We start from the raw sequence: 18,281 nt of genomic DNA, 5'->3' as shown, positions 1-18,281 counted from the left end.
CCAACAGCATCTTTGAAAAAATACGGTCCAATGATTCCACCAGCGTACAAACCACACCAAACAGTGCATTTTTCGGGATGCATGGGCAGTTCTTGAACGGCTTCTGGTTGCTCTTCACTCCAAATGCGGCAATTTTGCTTATTTACGTAGCCATTCAACCAGAAATGAGCCTCATCGCTGAACAAAATTTGTCGATAAAAAAGCGGATTTTCTGCCAACTTTTCTAGGGCCCATTCACTGATTTGCAAGCGTTGCTCGTTAGTAAGTCTATTCATGATGAAATATCAGAGCATACTGAGCAAATAATAATGCATGAAAATCATAACCTCAAAAAATCTGAGCAAATACTAATGCATGAAAATCCTAACCTCAAAAAAATCACCTTTTAGTTGCTTTTAATAAATTATTTACAAATATATACCGCGTAATTTGATTCTATCCCTAATTGTTCATGGCCAACTTTGACAAAAAATATAACCATAACTTTTTTTCTGAAGAGATAGACAATTTTTTTCTTCTACAAAGTTTTAGAACTATTGAAAATAATTTACTTTGTCAAATATACTAAAAGTCTAGGTCGCACCGTTTCGGATATACAAAGCGTTTTTATGGCAACCTTTTTAAAATCAGTTTTTTATTCATAACTTATTTCGAGTTATTTTTTTATGCATACTTTGTTTGAATTAATTGAAGAAAATAAAAAAAAATCCCGTATTTTTGTTAAAGGTAGTGCATAGGTTTGTTGTTTCCTGGCAAAGTTATACATTTTATCTTATTTTTACCTATGATAAAACCTCACATCGAAGCGATATATGGAACTTTATGCAGCTGATTTTTTTCAAAATTTATAGGAAAAGATATGTCCAATACCATAAAAAAATATCTAAGTGGAGCTCGATGGAACTTTTTTTTAGAGTTTTTCAAAGTTAGTTTTAGTGATTGAATTATGACAACCCCCTTAAAACTGGTTTTCTAATCATAACTTGTATCAAGTTTTTTTTATACATACTTTGTTTGGAATAATTGTAGAAAATATAAAATTCCATAATTTTGTAGAAGGTAATGAATAAGTTTATTCTTTTCTGGAAAAATTATACATCATTTTACTTATTTTTACCTAGTAAATCTTGTACCGAAGCGAAGTATAAAACTTAATGCAGCAAACTTTTACAATACTTATAGGAAAATATATTCCTAGTTTAATTTATTTTCCAATGAGAATATCCTGAGTACTATTCGTGTGACTCAATTTCACTATGGCCATGCTGAAACCATGAATGGTTGAGAAACGGAGGGCGTCACGCGTCTGCTATTTCTGTAACTCACTTTTGCAGTTAGCGTAGAGACGAGTCATTCGTTCCTGAGCTATTCCAGTGAATCGAATCTTTACACAGCTCTTTCTAAAAGAACTTAAGCTCACCAGTTCACCGTACTAGTAAGCAGGGATGCCAGGCTCACAGATTAATCTGTGTTTCACAGATTTTTAACCTTTTGCACAGATTTAAAAAATGGTACAGATTTTCACAGATTTCTGAAAATGGTAATAGATTTACACAGATTCTGAAATCGATCACAGATTTTTGAAATTGATCACAGCGGTAGGAAATAGTGAGACCATTTTTTTTCCTACCAAAATGATTCCGATCAGCTATTATGGAAACAGGGAAACGTGCATAGATTTTGCACAGACATGTTTGGCTTGATCACAGATTTTTGAAAAAATTACCTGGCATCCCTGCTGGTAAGGTGGAAACAAGCTACGAGCTGAACGGATTTTCGACTCTTAAAGAGCGAGTTATAAATGAGAAGAAATGTGTGCATGAGCTTTTGTTCGTTCTTCCAAATGTGTATTTAAAGCTTGCTTCATTTAGAATTGGAACAAACTTTTGCTCATATTGTGGCGCTCCTGGTGGACGGATTTGGAAGCTCTTGGCGCCCACGTGTCGGGAATTTTGTCAGCTTCACGTATGATTTTTGACATTCCGAAAATCGACTGTACTTTGTAAACAATAAACATGGAAGCCGAAAGAAGGAAAAAAAATTGTGCACAGTTATTTGGAAAATCCATTGTGGTCTGCATTAAGGCTAGCTAAACAGCTGAATTTGCCCAGAAATACCGTATGGCGCGTTATCAAACGGTGTAAGGAAACATTGACGACGATTCGGAAGCCTCAAGCCGATCGTCGGAGTCGAACTGATGACCGGAAATTGCGTGGTAAGATTTTGAAGACGATTAAGAGGAATCCTAATCTGTCGGACCGTGATTTGGCCAGAAAATTCGGTGCTGCCCATAGTACCGTGAGGAGAACTCGACTCCGGGAAGGAATCAAGTCGTATCGAGCTAGCAAACAGCCAAATCGGACAATGAAACAGAATAGTGTGGTCAAAATTCGTGATCGGAAACTATATGATTAGGTGCTGACCATGTTCAACGGGTGTCTTCTGATGGACGATGAAACCTGTGTCAAGGCTGACTTCGGTCAAATCCCAGGTCAAAAATAGTACTTGGCAACGGCTCGGGGGGATGTTCCAGCCAAATTTAAATTTGTTTTGCCGACAAATTTGCAAGAAAATTTATGATTTGGCCGGGCATTTGCAGCTGCGGCAAAAAAACGAAAGTTTTAGTTACAAATAAGACAATGACATCGGAACTATACCAAAAAGAGTGTCTCCAAAAACGAATTTTGCCGTTCATTCGATCCCACGACCATCCTGTAATGTTTTGGCCAGATTTGGCAAGCTGTCATTACAGCAAAACCGTTTAAGAATGGTATGCAGAGAAAGTGGTCCAGTTTGTTCCGAAAAACCTTAACCCACTCAACTGCCCCCAGTTCCGCTCTATTGAGAAATACTGGGCAATCATGAAGAGGAGACTCGAGGCAAAGGGAAACGTTGTCAAAGACATCAATCAGATGACGACCTGGTGGAATAAGATAGCTAAAACGATGGACGAAGAAGGTGTGCGCCGCCTACTGAGCCGTGTTACAGAAAAAATTCGAGAATTCCTTCAAAACCGTGACGAATAATTTTATCCGTATTTTTTCTTAAAAGTATGAAGAAAACGCTACATTTGTATAAAAAAAAGATCTTGAATACAATAATAAATAACTGAAATACAGGCAATTGTCTTTGTTCCAATTCTATTTGAAGCAAGATTTATACTTCTTTAACAGATCGAATGAGCCATTGTCAATAAGAAATCTTACCTCTCACTCAGCAGGCTAAGGTACATTCAGGGATGCCACTTTTGCAGATGTTCTCAAATATGACATAATAATAATTCGCAGACAAGTTAGTTCGCATAGCATTGTTCTTTGTGCATCAATGATTTCGATCATGCATATGAAAGAAAAACTGAGTAAGAAAAACGGCGCTCGAAACAAACCTTCAGTTCGATCTAAATGAGCTGATGAGCTGATACATTGAATCAATTCCCTTTAGTGAGCTGATCGGTTCGGAGCTGCTCACCGGTATGAGCTGCTTCGCACATTTCTAAGTGAGCGTCGCACGATCAACATATCGTCTTAAAAAACGTGTTTTTTCGCAATAACTCAATTTATTTACACGTTTAATATGAAATCTCTTCGTAAAAGTTTGTACTTTTACAATACTTTTTCATATTTTGTTTGAAAACATTTTTCCATTTTTTTAATATGTGTTGAACTTTTGATAATTTTTCAGATTTTCAATATTTAAAACTAATTTTGAAAAGACCTAAAAAAATTGCATCGAGTTACACTTAGAATTTTTTCTAATTCTGTTAATTGCTAAAAAGTAAACAAAATAAAAATCACAACAATTTGCTTACGTTGCGTGTGCAAGTATGAGCTTGTTTATGCGTGTTAACGCGCACTTCGTAGTAGATACTTAGGTAATAGAGGTAGATTCTAAGTAGATAAAAAAAACTGTTTTTAAAATAAAGTGAATATATCTCAAAAAATATTTTTTGCTTACATTATTTATATCTTCAGCAAAAATACTTCAAATTTTCTTTTCTTCAAAATGAAATAGGAAAAAAAATTGTGAGAAAAAAATTATTGGTACTACCCTCTTAACAAAAATTAAGGTGCCACTTTCAAAAGAAGCGTAATATAATCTTGTAAAACTTCTTCGAATACACGTTAGCTCTTAAAAATCAGTGAAAGTCAGTACAGACTTTTGACCGTCTTTTTCCAGTTTTGGGCCACTGACCCAATCCAATGAAACAAAATGTTGAGGAAATTTCGCAGAATGTTCTAGAGCTAACTGCCCGAGATATTGGAAAAGAAATATTTCTAGATAGGAAAACCTTTTTCTTTCGAAGTACCTATCTTGCAATATATGGACGTATTGTAGGGAACCTAATTACTTATCTTAGGACGATTTCCAATCAAATAACTCGTTTTTTTGTAAACCGACAAAATTTTTGAAAATCGTTTTTTTTCTCGATTTTTTAAGATTTTAATGAAACTTTCTAAACAAGTAGACTTTGTCTAAAAAATCATTTTATTTGTTCAACATTGATCTAGACTGTCTTTTGAAAAGGGCCGAACTTGTTTCGCCAATTCTTTTTCAAATGGTTATAGTCGAAAAAAGGCAAAACCTACAAACGAAAACGGTACACGCTTCAAACACATTCTCGTGCTCGCCATATTGAAATGTCACTATAGATTGAAAACACGACATTTCACGCCGATTTTTTGTAAAAGCTAACACACTTTCCGAAATCTCGGTTAATGGATTTGCTGATTTCGGTATATGTATTTTTTGTTAGCGGACAAGTTCTGCAATGTATTATGTCAAACTTCGGCAACAAAAAGCGTATTACCGAGATATAAAAATTTTACATGAACGAATTTCGGAAATGAGCAAATGTATTACAAAATAATCAGTAAGATTTCGTGTTACCGAACTAATTCTGCAATTCATTATGCCAAGTTTAAAGTGTGTAGCAGTAATTTTTCCAACATCGTTAAAAGTTAGAAATAAAAATACTAAAAAAATATCCCAAATCGGGTTTTAATTTTGTTGAATTGTCCCAAGAAGGACAATTGTGTTCCGCACCAACCGTCCATATATTGTAAGATGGGAACATTTAAGGAAAAAAAGATTTTATAACTAAAACATTTTCTAATTCAGTCGAATATTTTTTTTCAAATATCGGGCAACTAGCGATAGAGTGTTTTGTAAAATCTCCTCACAAATTGAGTTCTTTTTTAATTCTTTGATAATTATAGCTTTCGGTTCAGTTTAGTTTTTGATTAAAGGACTCAAAAAAATGAGTTTGGTCATTAGACTGTTGACTGTTGGACTGTTATTAGTAACATCACTTTTTTTTAGGACTATAAAAATTTGGAAAACGTTGGTATGAAGAGATTGGTCCTTTTCAGAAGACAGTTTAGATCGATTTTCGAAGAACAATATATGCAATGTGGCTTTTAGTGGCAAAGTCTACATGTTTAGAAAGTTTCATTTTCATGTGAGAGGTAGCTGCCAAATCCCGAATTCGATTCGGTTCGAAATTAGAGTTATAAAACATACTTTGAATCAAAATTCATGCCAAATACTTGTTACTTACTTGATGATGTCAAGATTTTCTTCGATTATTCTTTTGATTCGTATGATTGCCAAAATTTCTTATGTTCAATAATGATGACGTTGGGGTTACAGATAAAACTCACTACGATTGTCATTCGGTAAACACAAATAAAAAACTACACAGAAAAAAATTTTAATTTTAATTAATTTTTTTTGCTTCTTTGGCTCAGTTGATTAAGAGGCGTGTTTTGTGATCGAATGTTTCTCGATTCAAGTAGCGCTCTTGTTATCGATATTTTTTTTTTTCATTCGATTTCAAGCTATGAAATTTTCAAATCACACAATTTTACATGTTCTTGAGTATAAATCGAAGCCATGTGGCATCCGGCGGAATTATTTTCTACCAAGAATTGATCTCAAATGCCCGGGTACCCGGCCATTCTGGTATTACTGGAAATGAATGGGCTGATGAGTTGGCTAGCGCTGGTGCAACGAATGATTTCGTTGGTCCTGAACCAGCTTTACCACTTTCAACTAGTTGGATAAAGCACAAGATTCGTTCTTGGGCTGCATCCAAACATGCCAGCTACTGGCGCAGCTTGCAAACTTGCGCTCAGACAAAAGCATTTCTACCAGATTTAAATCTGAAAATGCTAACTCAATTATCACATGGCTACTATTCAACATGCTGAGTTATTATTCGTGTGATTTTTGTGAACGCGATTATCGTACTTCATATCATCTGATATGTAACTGTCCCGCATTGACGCAACTACGTATCCGGGATTTTGGTTCTCCATACATGGTTGAATCTGTGTATGCGGAGCTAAAATTAAAGGATATTCTCTATAAGCTATAGTCAGAAGGGTTCATCGTTCTTCCTGGAGTGAATGAATCCTTTCTGTATTCACCTTAAATAGGGTTTAGCAGATTGTGTGGTATCCTTTATGGGGTACCGAATTTACTTCTGCTCGTACATACTGCGAATCGTTCTGCATTCTTCCGGGAGTGCAGAATGGTGTCGCTTTTGTAAGATCTCTAAATCCTCTCGGGGGCTGGAGCTTTAATTAACAGCAGACTGTTCGGGACCTCGTAGAGGTTCAGAATTTACTTCTGCTTCCACTAAATGTGATCCCCAGCAGATTGTTCAGCATCTCTTAGGAGTATTTATTATTATTAAAGTACAATCCTTCTGGTTAATTGTGGAATATAATTTCATTCAAATGGCTGCCTCGGCTGGCCTTGCAGTACGCCATACGGTCGGTGCAGTTTTTAAGTACATTTTCGATTGTATGCAGCTTTATATCAGCTATGGCTGCACGAATGTTGTCCTTCAAAGATTGAATTGTCTCTGGCTTGTCCACATAACACCGAATTTCGACTGATAATTCGATCTTCGAAGACTGTGCGCAGAAGATCGATCGTAGCGTTGGTTGTGTGGCACGGAGCGCCGTCTTGTTGGAACCAAATGGTGTCCAAGTCTTCCTCTTCAAGTAACGGGAAGAACCAATCGCTAATCATGGCGCGGTAGCGCTCGCCATTGACCGTGGCGGCGGCTCCTGCCTCATTTTCGAAGAAAAATGGCCCAATGATGCCGCCAGACCAAAATCCGCACCAAACCGTCACTCTCTGAGGATGCATCGGCTTCTCAATGATAACGTGCGGGTTTTCCGTCCCCCAGATGCGACAATTTTGCTTATTAACATACCCGCCGAGATGAAAATGTCCCTCATCCGAGAAGATGATTTTTTGGCGAATTCAAAGTGGCAAATTACCACGATTTTCAAAGTCAAACTGCACTATTTTCACGCGTACCTCAAGCGTATACACAACCATTTTCGTTCAACGGAAGGATAAAACTAAGTTTCTGTCAAATCAGAAGTGACATTAAGGTTACCAATGTCGAAGTAACCGCTAGTTCAAATAAAATGTTAGATGGCGGACCCTGTATAATACAAATATTGATGATTGGCGTTCAAAGCTATCCATAAGTGAAAATTCATTGATATCCACTGCTGTTTCGGATTAGTATCATCAGTATGAATTCTACTGAATGAATGACTGTTACCGTTTTTTCAGAACCAATGAGACCACTTGCATGCAAACAACTGAATATTCAATATCAAAATTTCATCAATTCAACCCGGCTTCAAAAGGCTAGCAGTAATGAAACCAGCATCTAATAAAATAGATGTAGAAGCGCAAAATTCTGAAACGTTTTTATTTCGGTACTGCCGTCATGTTTTAATGCAACAGTGAAACATTCCTTCTGTATTAGAGTATCCGGCATAAAAATTGTCGAAACAAGTACCTGTAACACTTGAAACATTTTTCACTCCGTCGCTTCCCAAGTGATGCGGGGTTGTCATGACAGCGGACGAGAGACCGTACAGGTTCTTCGCTAGCAAGCCAAGTCAACCGCACATGTTCAGCTCCATGTCAACGCGAATTAGTTCTGAACAGCCAGGCACGAAGTAGCAACTTTTCTTAAACTCCTGCTCTCTTTCTGACTTTCCCACACTTTACTTGAGTGTGCATCCGTTCATCTGCAGCATCAAGAGCTCGCTCCACTTTCCAGGGCACGTTGTCTGTACTGTTGTGAGCATAAAAGCAGGATGTGATGAAAAGTCAACGGCATTATTGCGCGGAAATGATAACACAGCGCAAATTGGGACCAAAATCCAATAAAAAGCCAGTTGGCAAAAAGGTACCGAATCAACCGTAATCATCACTAGCAGTGAAGTTCCGTTGAGGTAAACTGAGGAATGTAGAGGGAGGAAAACATCATTTTGTCTCGATATCCGCTCGTTTCAGTTGTGAATATCCTGTCGGTGCCTTCTCTCGATGGGACCATTTAGACTTGGTTTGATGGCGCTTGTTGGTTGTTGATGGGCTCAATAGATCTTTACCGCCTCACTTCCATCAGAGAGGACACTCAACAAATGACAGGAGCAACCTCGGTTTGAATTCGTTTCAAGATGAAACTGGTGTCGGTGGCGATGGTGGCTGCCAGTGTCAAGCCTCACCGGATGAGTGCTGTTCAAATTAGAAATCGACTTTCATTCGCCTTTGTGTTTGTGTGTTTGTGTGTGGGAAAATGCTTGACGGTTGAATGGAAAATTTGTGTCGCTGCTCTCTTCGGGGACATAGACAGAAGCAAGAATTTCAAACATCAGCATCCTTTTTGAATCCCCTTTGCGCGACCAAACTTCCGGTGGCTCATTCTCGCTCTGTGACAGCGCTTACTATGATCAAGAACATTATCATTACCGATAACGGCGGGCAGAAATCATTCCCAGTACCTCCTTGAATCTGCTTTGCGGAAAAGAGCGTAGCAAACAAAATGAATGTAGGACAAATTTTCTAATCCAGAATCGAAAATTGGATTTGTCGGTGTAACTTACGGCCCATATTTACAGCGAGCCTTAGACGTACAATATAAAATATCATTTCAGTTAATGCTCTTCCGGTAAAATTTTATTTTATTAACCCCGAATCAACGCTGCCTGGCTACGCCTACTGCGACAGTGAAAATAAAGAATACTGTCAAGGGTGTGATAGAACCGGAATACAATGCGGTGAATGAAATTTGGAGTCGAAATGAAATGAAATGAAATGAGAAAGGAAAAAAGAACATCCTTTTAAACAAGCTTTTCATCAAAGTGATGAGTCTTCGCTTTCCTTGCTTTGTAGGTCGTACAGCAAAAAATATGTAGCGGCACTTGGGGTAACCACGACAGTAGTAGCTTAATGAGAACTAATTTTACCGGATTTTCTTTGTTGAATCACAACGAATACGGTAACCGATATGAAATCATTACTTAACTTTGACTTGTAGTGTTGTTGTTTTTGTTGTCAAATTTGTCAGTTGGCGACCAAACTGTTAATGCGAACATGTCGTCAGAGTTAGGTTAATTATAATGAGAAGTGAATTCGTAACATTTTTTTAACTTCGTAGCCAGCATCATAATTCAACTTGTTTCGTTGTGTCGATCATTATACATCATAGGATTTATTTCCTTTTTTATCAATAAGTTACAGGTGCTACTTGGGACCTTCACTTAGGCAGTGTGTCCATCTCGACGGTTTTCTGCGTTGAAAAGTATTATCCGCACGAGGAAAGGTTTTAGTTATAAATATAATTGAATTGTTTATTTTGTTCGGTTTTGCTTCTAATGATTGTTTGCAGAATGGCGCAAATGGACCAAATGTATCAAATTTTCAGTTTCTTACAATAGATTGCACATTACCTACAAGGTACTTTCCCAAATCCTTTCCCATCGTCCAATCACCAACAGCTAAGGATGCTACTGCTAGCTACTGGGGCCCGGGCTACTACGGACGATAAGACAAGTACTCCAGAAGTGTCGTAAATATAACGTACCCAAGCATCACCTATTCATTGTCTTCAAAGCGACATACGACACAATCGATCGAGAATAGAGAATATGGCAGATTATGCACGAATACGGCTTTCCAGATAAACTGATGCAATTGGTCAATGTAACGATGGATGAAGTGATGTGCTACATCCAAGTATATGGGACGCTCTCGAGTCACTTCGAATCTCGGAGAGAGCTACGGCAAGGTGATGGACTCTCTTGTCTCTTGTTCAATATTGCTTTGAAAGGTGTGATTCGAAGAACTGGTATCGACACGAGTGATACGATCTTCCGAATATCCGGCCAACCGCTGGGAAGATTACATTTTTGCATCAGGAATCCATTGAATTTCGACCCGAATGGACGTCAGTGGAATCGTGATATTGACTCTACTCCCGATAGAATGGGATTAGGAAATTGAAAAATTGAGATCCGAAACTATATTCGAGTGTTGATGAATACACTAAAACATAAATTTAGGCGAATTTACATGACTTTTTTACGAGTTTTATTTAAACTAACACGATTTTTGATTAAGTTTACGCGAAAAGTTTTCGCATTGTGATCTAGTTAAGATCGAGGGCATTCAAACATTCTCTGGAAAGAAATCAATTTATAAACAAGTAACTGGTGACTTACAGCAAACTAACATACTATCATAGGATCTGTTGAGGTTCGTGCTCATCCGAAACCTCGTTGAAACATATACCTTAAGGTCTTCTAACGTAACCGATGACATAAACGAGTTTTTTGTTTGTGGTATTTGCTCGTTGTACAATATTCTGTTAAATTGCATAATGACCTCGTTATCTCTAATTATCACCAAGTCATTGTGATAGTAGCAGGTAGAAATAAAGATAAAACGATTAGTTTGATAGCATATAAAGCAATCTGAAAGCATGTATCTGTAGTAGCAAACAACTATTCCAAATAGTTCTTGGATCTTAGAACATCTCTTACGGAGTTTCTTAGTCTCAGCACATACTCAGACGATCCTAGAAACTTTTGTATATGGACGCAGTTGAATTTTGTATGTTATTATATATTATTGGTGAAAATTTTGAATGCAAAAACCCGGATAAAAACATTTGTTTTGGAGGAACCGGTTGAGGTTTTGTCCGGTTTTTGCATTAAAAGTTTTAATGTCTCCAACGTTTGTGCATACTTTCAGGTACCGGAAGAGTGTGAAGCTGTATAGCGAATATTTGACGAATTTCCTGCATGAAAATGGACGATAAAACTTATGTTAACATACCTACGCTGCCATGTTGCTTACTCGTTATTCTGGATCGATTTGGTATCTTGTCACTAGGTCACTGTTTTGAATGGTATAAAGCGAATGGATGGAGTTTATGCTGTACCGAAAGAGGCGAGTCCACATAATTACCCGCAGTTGCGACCTATCGAGCGGTATTGGGCTCTCGTGAAGAGAGATTTCTCTCAATGTAGTCTACAACTATAGAACTATCTAGAACAAAACCAACATGCATCCTTATTAACTAACTGTAATTAGTTTGATGATTACTAATAACGCATAATTGAATTAATAAAAAATGCATCTTGGATTGAACTACCAGTAAACTTGTTTTATTCCAAATTTAACCTGTCCAGGCCTATGGCGACACAGCTTTTTTCTATTCAAATATAGATCAAAATGTAGGCCCGATAGCTCCACAGAAGACCGATTGCTTTCATACTCCGTCCAAGAAAGTCGAAAAATAAATCGCTTACAACTGGGACGATAGAAACAAAAAATTCATGGAAGAGAAAGGAGTCTAACATAGAATATAATTTAAATTGCAATTGAAGTTTTATGTAAGGAAGATCACGACAAGCAAAAATATCGCGAACTGGGACATTGGATAGTCTACCTTGGGTACGAGAGGAATTTATTAGTTGAGATCTGACATCACGATACTCCACGCATGTCCAAATGACATGATCTATATCGCGATAACCTTCGCTACAAGCACGATGATTAGTCTCGGAAAGTCCAATATTGTCGATATTTTAGGAATAATTGAGTGCATCCACTGACCCAGATCATCTCTATCCCTTTCACCCTCAATAGCGCCACGTTTGGCTAAAATATCGGCTCTCTCATTGCCTGGAATGGAGCAATGAGCTGGGGCCCAAACTATTATGATTTGATAATTATTATTCAATGTGTCGTTCAGGCACTGTTTTATTTTGCCCAAGCAAAAAGGGTTCATTTTTGTCAGCAGCGTTTGAGCGAATGGCTTCAATTGCACATAATGGTTTGGAGATAATGTTACGATTACATTCAAACTATAATGAACTACTGCTAACTCTGCTATATAAACAAATGCAGGTTCTTGAATCCTAAATGAAACATTATTGTTGAAAATACCAAACCCAGTAGTCTCTTCAATTGGTGATCCGTCCGTGTAAAACATTTTCTCAGAGTCAATATGCCTGAGCTTACTTGTAAATATTTTTGGGATTTCCATCGAGCGTAAGTGTTCCGGGAAGCCACGCACTTCGCGATGCATGGATGTGTCGTATTTTTCGACACGACGTTGAGTTAGGAACATTTAGGAGGCAGACACGAATAGAAATATATATCGTGAAGGGTTGATTTCCTGTGACAGATGGTTAAAATATACTGTCATGCATCTTGTTTGAGATTGAAGCTCAACTAGCCTTTCGAAGTTAATAACCCGGGAATTCAGAACCTCACATCTTATTAGTAGTCGTGATGAAAGCTCCCAAAAGCGATCTTTCAATGGAAGAATTCCTGCCAGAACTTCAAGTCTCATTGTATCCATATTCCATCACTGGAAGTATCGTTGTCTGATACAATTTTATTAGATCTTCCGGGTGACCCAAGTTACAATTTTTGTTACGCTAGTTTGTTTGTGACTAGTTTGCAACCAGATATTCGAGTGATTGGTAATAATATCTAACCACTTCATGACTCAAAAAGCGCAGTTTCTACTAGTTGTTAAGTCGGCTAAAAATAAGTTGTCGTTACGTTGTAATGCCGTACTGAAATAGCTTATTTTGTCATAACTTGGAAACAACTTGTTTTCAAGTAAACTAGTTGAAACTTAGTCACCATCGACATTATAAACATTGAATGAAACCAGAATACTTTTCTATTATCAATAGAAAAGCAGAGTACTCTTCTTAAATCACAAACTTGATACAAGGTACAAATTTCACAACGATTTTAAAACTGTCGAGCGGAATTGAATCAAAATCTGTTTATAAAGATATAAAAAATAAACAAAAAAATAACCCTATGTTCAAAATGCTCAAAATTATTCCTAGTAGAGTTATTTCTCATCATTTTAAATTCATATGTCATGAGAATTATAATATTATCACAATCGATGTTCAATCCATATATTATTTTCTTCGTGTTTATGACAATGCATATAACAAAAATGACTATTCTGCCTTTCACTGTTTTCGGCAAAAAGTAGTTTTGAAAAAAAGTAATGTCCTGGTTTTATTTATGTTTCATATACTTCTTGAGACTCCATATTGTGTTCGCCATATTCAAGCCAACAAAGATTGTTTTGATTGCATTTTCGTTATCATAACGTTGGGAACACCTACCGATAACTATCTGAATCAATGAAGAAATTATGTTGTAATCTTATAATATCTAAGTTATTGCTATATCAATTCACAGTAACGATTCACTTATACTTTAACGTATATATTATGGTTTCGCAACGGAAAATAAACCATTTTTCAACTAGTAGCTAACAACATAGCTGTGATTAAATATATGTTAGAATCAAGTAACGATAACTTACAAATGATAGTTAGTTCAATGTTTACGTTATAAAGAAACACTGCTGTCACCTTGTTTTAACCAGTATAACATAAAAAACATGTTCGTGCTCTTGTTGCAACACAGTTGGGTTAAGTGGTATCAAAACTAGTTATGAGTTGCTACTATTGAAGTCGAATAAACTTATTTTCAACTAGTAGCTAGAAGCATTGTTGTGATTAAGGATATGTTTGGATTAGATAACGATAGCTTATAAATTATATTTAATTCAATATGACACAAATATGTTATGACTGGAAACCTAAATAACTATTTCGTAACTAGTTATGTTATGATGAAACATTGCTGTCACCATTTTTGCCTTTCTCATATAGAAAAGTTATGCAATCACTTGAAAAACCGACTAGTGAAAATGTGTGTGTGTGTGTGTGTGTGTGTGTGTGTGTGTGTGTGTGTGTGTGGTGTGTGGATGTGTGTGTATGTGGAAAATAATCTCACTAGGTTTTCTCGGAGATGGCTGAACCGATTTTGACAAACTTAGATTCAAATGAAAGGTCTCGTGGTCCCATACGGAATTCCTAAATATCATCCGGATCCGACTTCGGTAAAGTGTGTTCAATATTGTACACCGTCACTTAAATCGGCGGAACAAAAACCGTAAGAAATGTTATAAACTGGACTCTAAACCGTTATTCCAAATCTTAGGGTCAATTGAAAGGTCTTATGGCCCTACCAAAAATTACTGCATATTTTCGGATGCAACAAACATTTAAATCGTAATTTAGAGTGCGTACTAGTAAAGTTTGTATGTCATGTTAGTTGGTGGCCGTACGAACCGACTTTGATTATACCGGTTCTCGAGTTCCGGTGCCGGAAGTGCATTTAATAGTGAACCCACTTCGTTTTCTTAAGGATGACCTACTCAATCAAAGCACTGTTTTATTCTGTATGTTATACTAGTTAATGCACAAACAATCTCTTGGTTTCTTTCGAAAATCGAAGAAAAATTTTTTGAATAGAATACCACAATACTATACATGAGAAAGGCATCATTACACCACTAGGTGGATTAAAACAGGTTTTTAACCAGTATAACATAAAAAAAAACATATTCGTTCTCTTCTTGCAACATAGTTTGGACTTTGTTGTATCAGAACTAGTTGCGGATTGCTACTTGGGTAGCACCCCACCAAGATCCTGTTATTGTTCGAAGAAAATTTACTCTTTGTTGGCATTTTGTTATCAGATACCTAATATGTCCTCCCCACGTGCATTTGGAATCAAACAACACCCCGAGGTATTTGAAAGTCAAAACCTGCGCGACAATTCTTCCCATCATATGAAGCTGAAGCTGCGCGGGATCATGCTTTCTTGAAAAGTCAACCAGATCTGTTTTCTCCGCAGAGAATTCGATACCCATATGAACAGTCCAAACGGACAAGTTATCTAAGGTATCTTGCAATGGTTTTTGCAGGTTAACAGCTTTGGGTCCACTAACTGAAACCACGCCATCATCTGCCAATTGTCTTAGTGTACATGAGGTTACTAAACAGCTGTCAATGTCGTTCACATAGAAATTATACAGGAGCGGACTGAGGCATGGGCCTTGCGGGAGGCCCATGTAGCTAATTCTGATTGTTGCCAAATCGGCATGTGAAAAATTCATGCATTTCTCTGACAAAAGGTTGTGCAAATAATTATTTATAGCCGCTAAGAGTCCATGTTGGTGGAGCTTGTCTGGAAGAACATCAATGGAAACTGAATTAAACATTTTGCTAAAATGCATAAAGTTATCGTATGCTGATGAATTCAAACTCTTTCATCGTGTATTGAAGGCTTGGGAGTTATCTTGGATTCGAAAATGAATTACAAACAGCACATTGAATATACCATCAATAAAGCCTCGACACTGTTAGGGTTCGTCTTTCGTGTGACGAAAGACTTCAAAAACATATATTGCCTCAAAGCATTCGCCCTTATTCTGAATAACGCCGTATCGTTTTTTCGATCATATTTCATTCGTATTCCTAATAACGCTAGCAAAATCAAAGGTAGCTAGGATTCGACCGAACCATATTCGATCGAAAAACCAATACGTCGTTATTCAGAATAAGGGCGATTATATTGTGCTTTGGTCCGTTCTACACTAGAATATGCAGCTGTGGTTTGGTCAGCCTACTATCAAAACGACATTCAACGCATAGAAAATATTCAATATAAATTTATTCTTTTTGCGCTTCGCCAACTACCATGGAGAGACCCCCTAAATCTTCCGAGTTACCAAGATCGCTGCAAGCTCATAGATCTCGATCTACTGTCCGTTCGCAGAAATGTGCTCAAGGCAGTTTTCATTGCTGATCTTCTCCAGTCACGAATTGATTGCTCGGAGCTGTTACGTTTGCTATATTTTGATGTTTGTGGTCGTTGTCTTCGAACTCATCCTTTCCTACGCATTCCTGCCGCCAGAACCAACCATGGCCACAACGAGTCATTTGTCAGTATATGCCGAGTGTTCAATCGCTGTTCAAGTCAGTTCGACTTTCATCTACCTCGTGATATTATCAGGAAATTGTTTTGTCGAACACTATCTCTTTAGAAGTTTATCGTTAGTTCTAAGAACTTAGATATGTAGTTATAATAGTTAATAATATAAAATGTATCATTTGGATATTCTGTAATCTGTTGGTACAAAAGATGAGGAAGTTTTATGCCTACTGGAGACATAGTTAAAGATTGATAATAACTTATCTCCAGTGGGCTTTTCCCTACTCCTAAAATAAAATAAATAAATAAAAATAAATAAAACCATATCTCAGGCTATTTCTATTGCGATAAGCGTATTCGCCCCTTGTTCCCTAAACCATAGAATCAAAGATAGTTAGTAACTGCAAACAAACGAAGCATGGGAAAGGAAGGACTCATTTTGCGTGCTTTCGTTTTTCTTTAACCTTCCCTCACTCGACTTCTGCCTGCCACCCAGAGATTATCCTTCGTAAATCGGGTGACTAATCCCAACAGTACTTGAATTAGTGTGCGGTTGATGAAAGAATCGCCATGGTTGATGAAGGAATCTATACCGGGACGCTTACAGTACAAGACCAGAACAGTAAAAACTACACAGGCCAAATGCGAACGAAGTGCTCAGTGAAGCCATTCGGCAACGATGTTCTTATGTAATCTTCTCGTAAACTTTCGATAAAAATTGAGCGTGTACCGGTGGAAAAAGGAGACAAATTCCAATGTCGTCGCTGACGATGGAATCCAAAGCACCGAAATAACTTCTCCTTTCGGTAGGATTTCCGTTCGATTGGAAGTTCTTCGTCGGCTATGAGGATTGTAATTGGCTGCGAGATTCGGATTTCACGCCAACTGACTATATCTGGACGCTTGAATGCATTGATTTCTTCCGTTATTCATTGGATAGAAACTTTTACTACCGTTTCAATCAAGTTTCTCTTTCGAAATAATTTGATCCACTTATTCGACACCGTCTCATCGGGGTTACGTCTATCGATTGGCGAATTTTGAACAGATGCTTACCAGATACTACTGCTTTGAATGGCAATAATTTGAGCTACCATTATAATGATCCCTTTTTTTGTTTATTCTTGCCAGAGAACTGGAGAGAAAAGTAATCGCGGTCATTAGCTGTCCAGTGTTTTGGGTTTTCTGTTGGGACTGCTAAACTGGTCATTCAAAATCGATGAAACATTTCGGTCGTTTACAGTTGTAACGTAAAATTGACTTGCTTGTTTTGTGTGTGTTTTTTTCTCTGTACGAAAATATCAAACGGGAAGATAAAACAAGGTTCTGAATTTTTGATGAGTGATTTAAAAAATGAATTGTTTGTTCCACGCAACCTGTTTTAAGTTCTTTGAATTTTAACAACCTACAGTCAATTCTGATAAAATATTCTTCTTCATTCAGAAATAATTAAATTTTCCATCGGACCATCATCAAAAGAACAGGCAAATATTTAGGGCGGTCCAAACTGTACCATATTTTCCCGAAGGGGGGTTTGCTTATATTTTAGCTGATCGTCTTTTAAAAAAACTGAAATGGGAAGAGAATGCGAAACCATGACAGGCTTACCTTTCAACAGGATGAAACCAATCATGCATGACCCTTGCGAATGTACACAAGGAAAGTTAAATGATCTCCAGGCTGGTCGAAACGTTACTCCAAACTGCAAACCGTCTTCATCATAGGTTACTTGTTTAAACATGGAAACATGCCATCACAAATAAGCCAGTTTCTTGTCTTGTATATTTTTTAGAAGGGACCAGGCTAGGCAAGCTACAACAAATGAACATAATGCTATCAGCGTTGGTATCAAAGACGAAATATTCGCCACAGTCAAAATAAAAAAAGGAACAAAACCCCTTTTGAAAAGTTTTCCGGAGAATCGTCAGCGTGCCGTTTTCATAATGAGACAACAAAACATTCGGATCAAATCCGTTTCCAATAAGCGTCGAACAAAGGCAGTGTCTTGTGTATTTTTTATTTTGCTTTTTCTATCGTTTTCCCAAACGCTTGCCATCCGTAACCTATTGGTGGTTGGATTAAACTCGTTCCTTTCTTGTGCTTCGTACAGCGGCAAACCGAAAAAGTTATTA

The 18,281-nt window shown here is 37.3% G+C and overlaps 1 protein-coding gene and 1 pseudogene across 1 annotated transcript in view; one reads left to right on the top strand and one right to left on the bottom strand.

Annotated features, from left to right (window-relative positions):
- The window catches only part of LOC131438278 (uncharacterized), a 131,343-nt gene that overhangs the window by 54,057 nt on the left and 59,005 nt on the right, over positions 1 to 18,281 (bottom strand). The window lies entirely within an intron of this gene.
- The window catches only part of LOC131435291 (uncharacterized), a 21,969-nt pseudogene continuing 13,509 nt past the window's right edge, over positions 9,822 to 18,281 (top strand).

The sequence above is a fragment of the Malaya genurostris genome, chromosome 3 (genome assembly GCF_030247185.1).
Source record: "Malaya genurostris strain Urasoe2022 chromosome 3, Malgen_1.1, whole genome shotgun sequence".
Classification (NCBI taxonomy): domain Eukaryota; kingdom Metazoa; phylum Arthropoda; class Insecta; order Diptera; family Culicidae; genus Malaya; species Malaya genurostris.
This window is presented reverse-complemented; position numbering and strand designations above follow the sequence as displayed.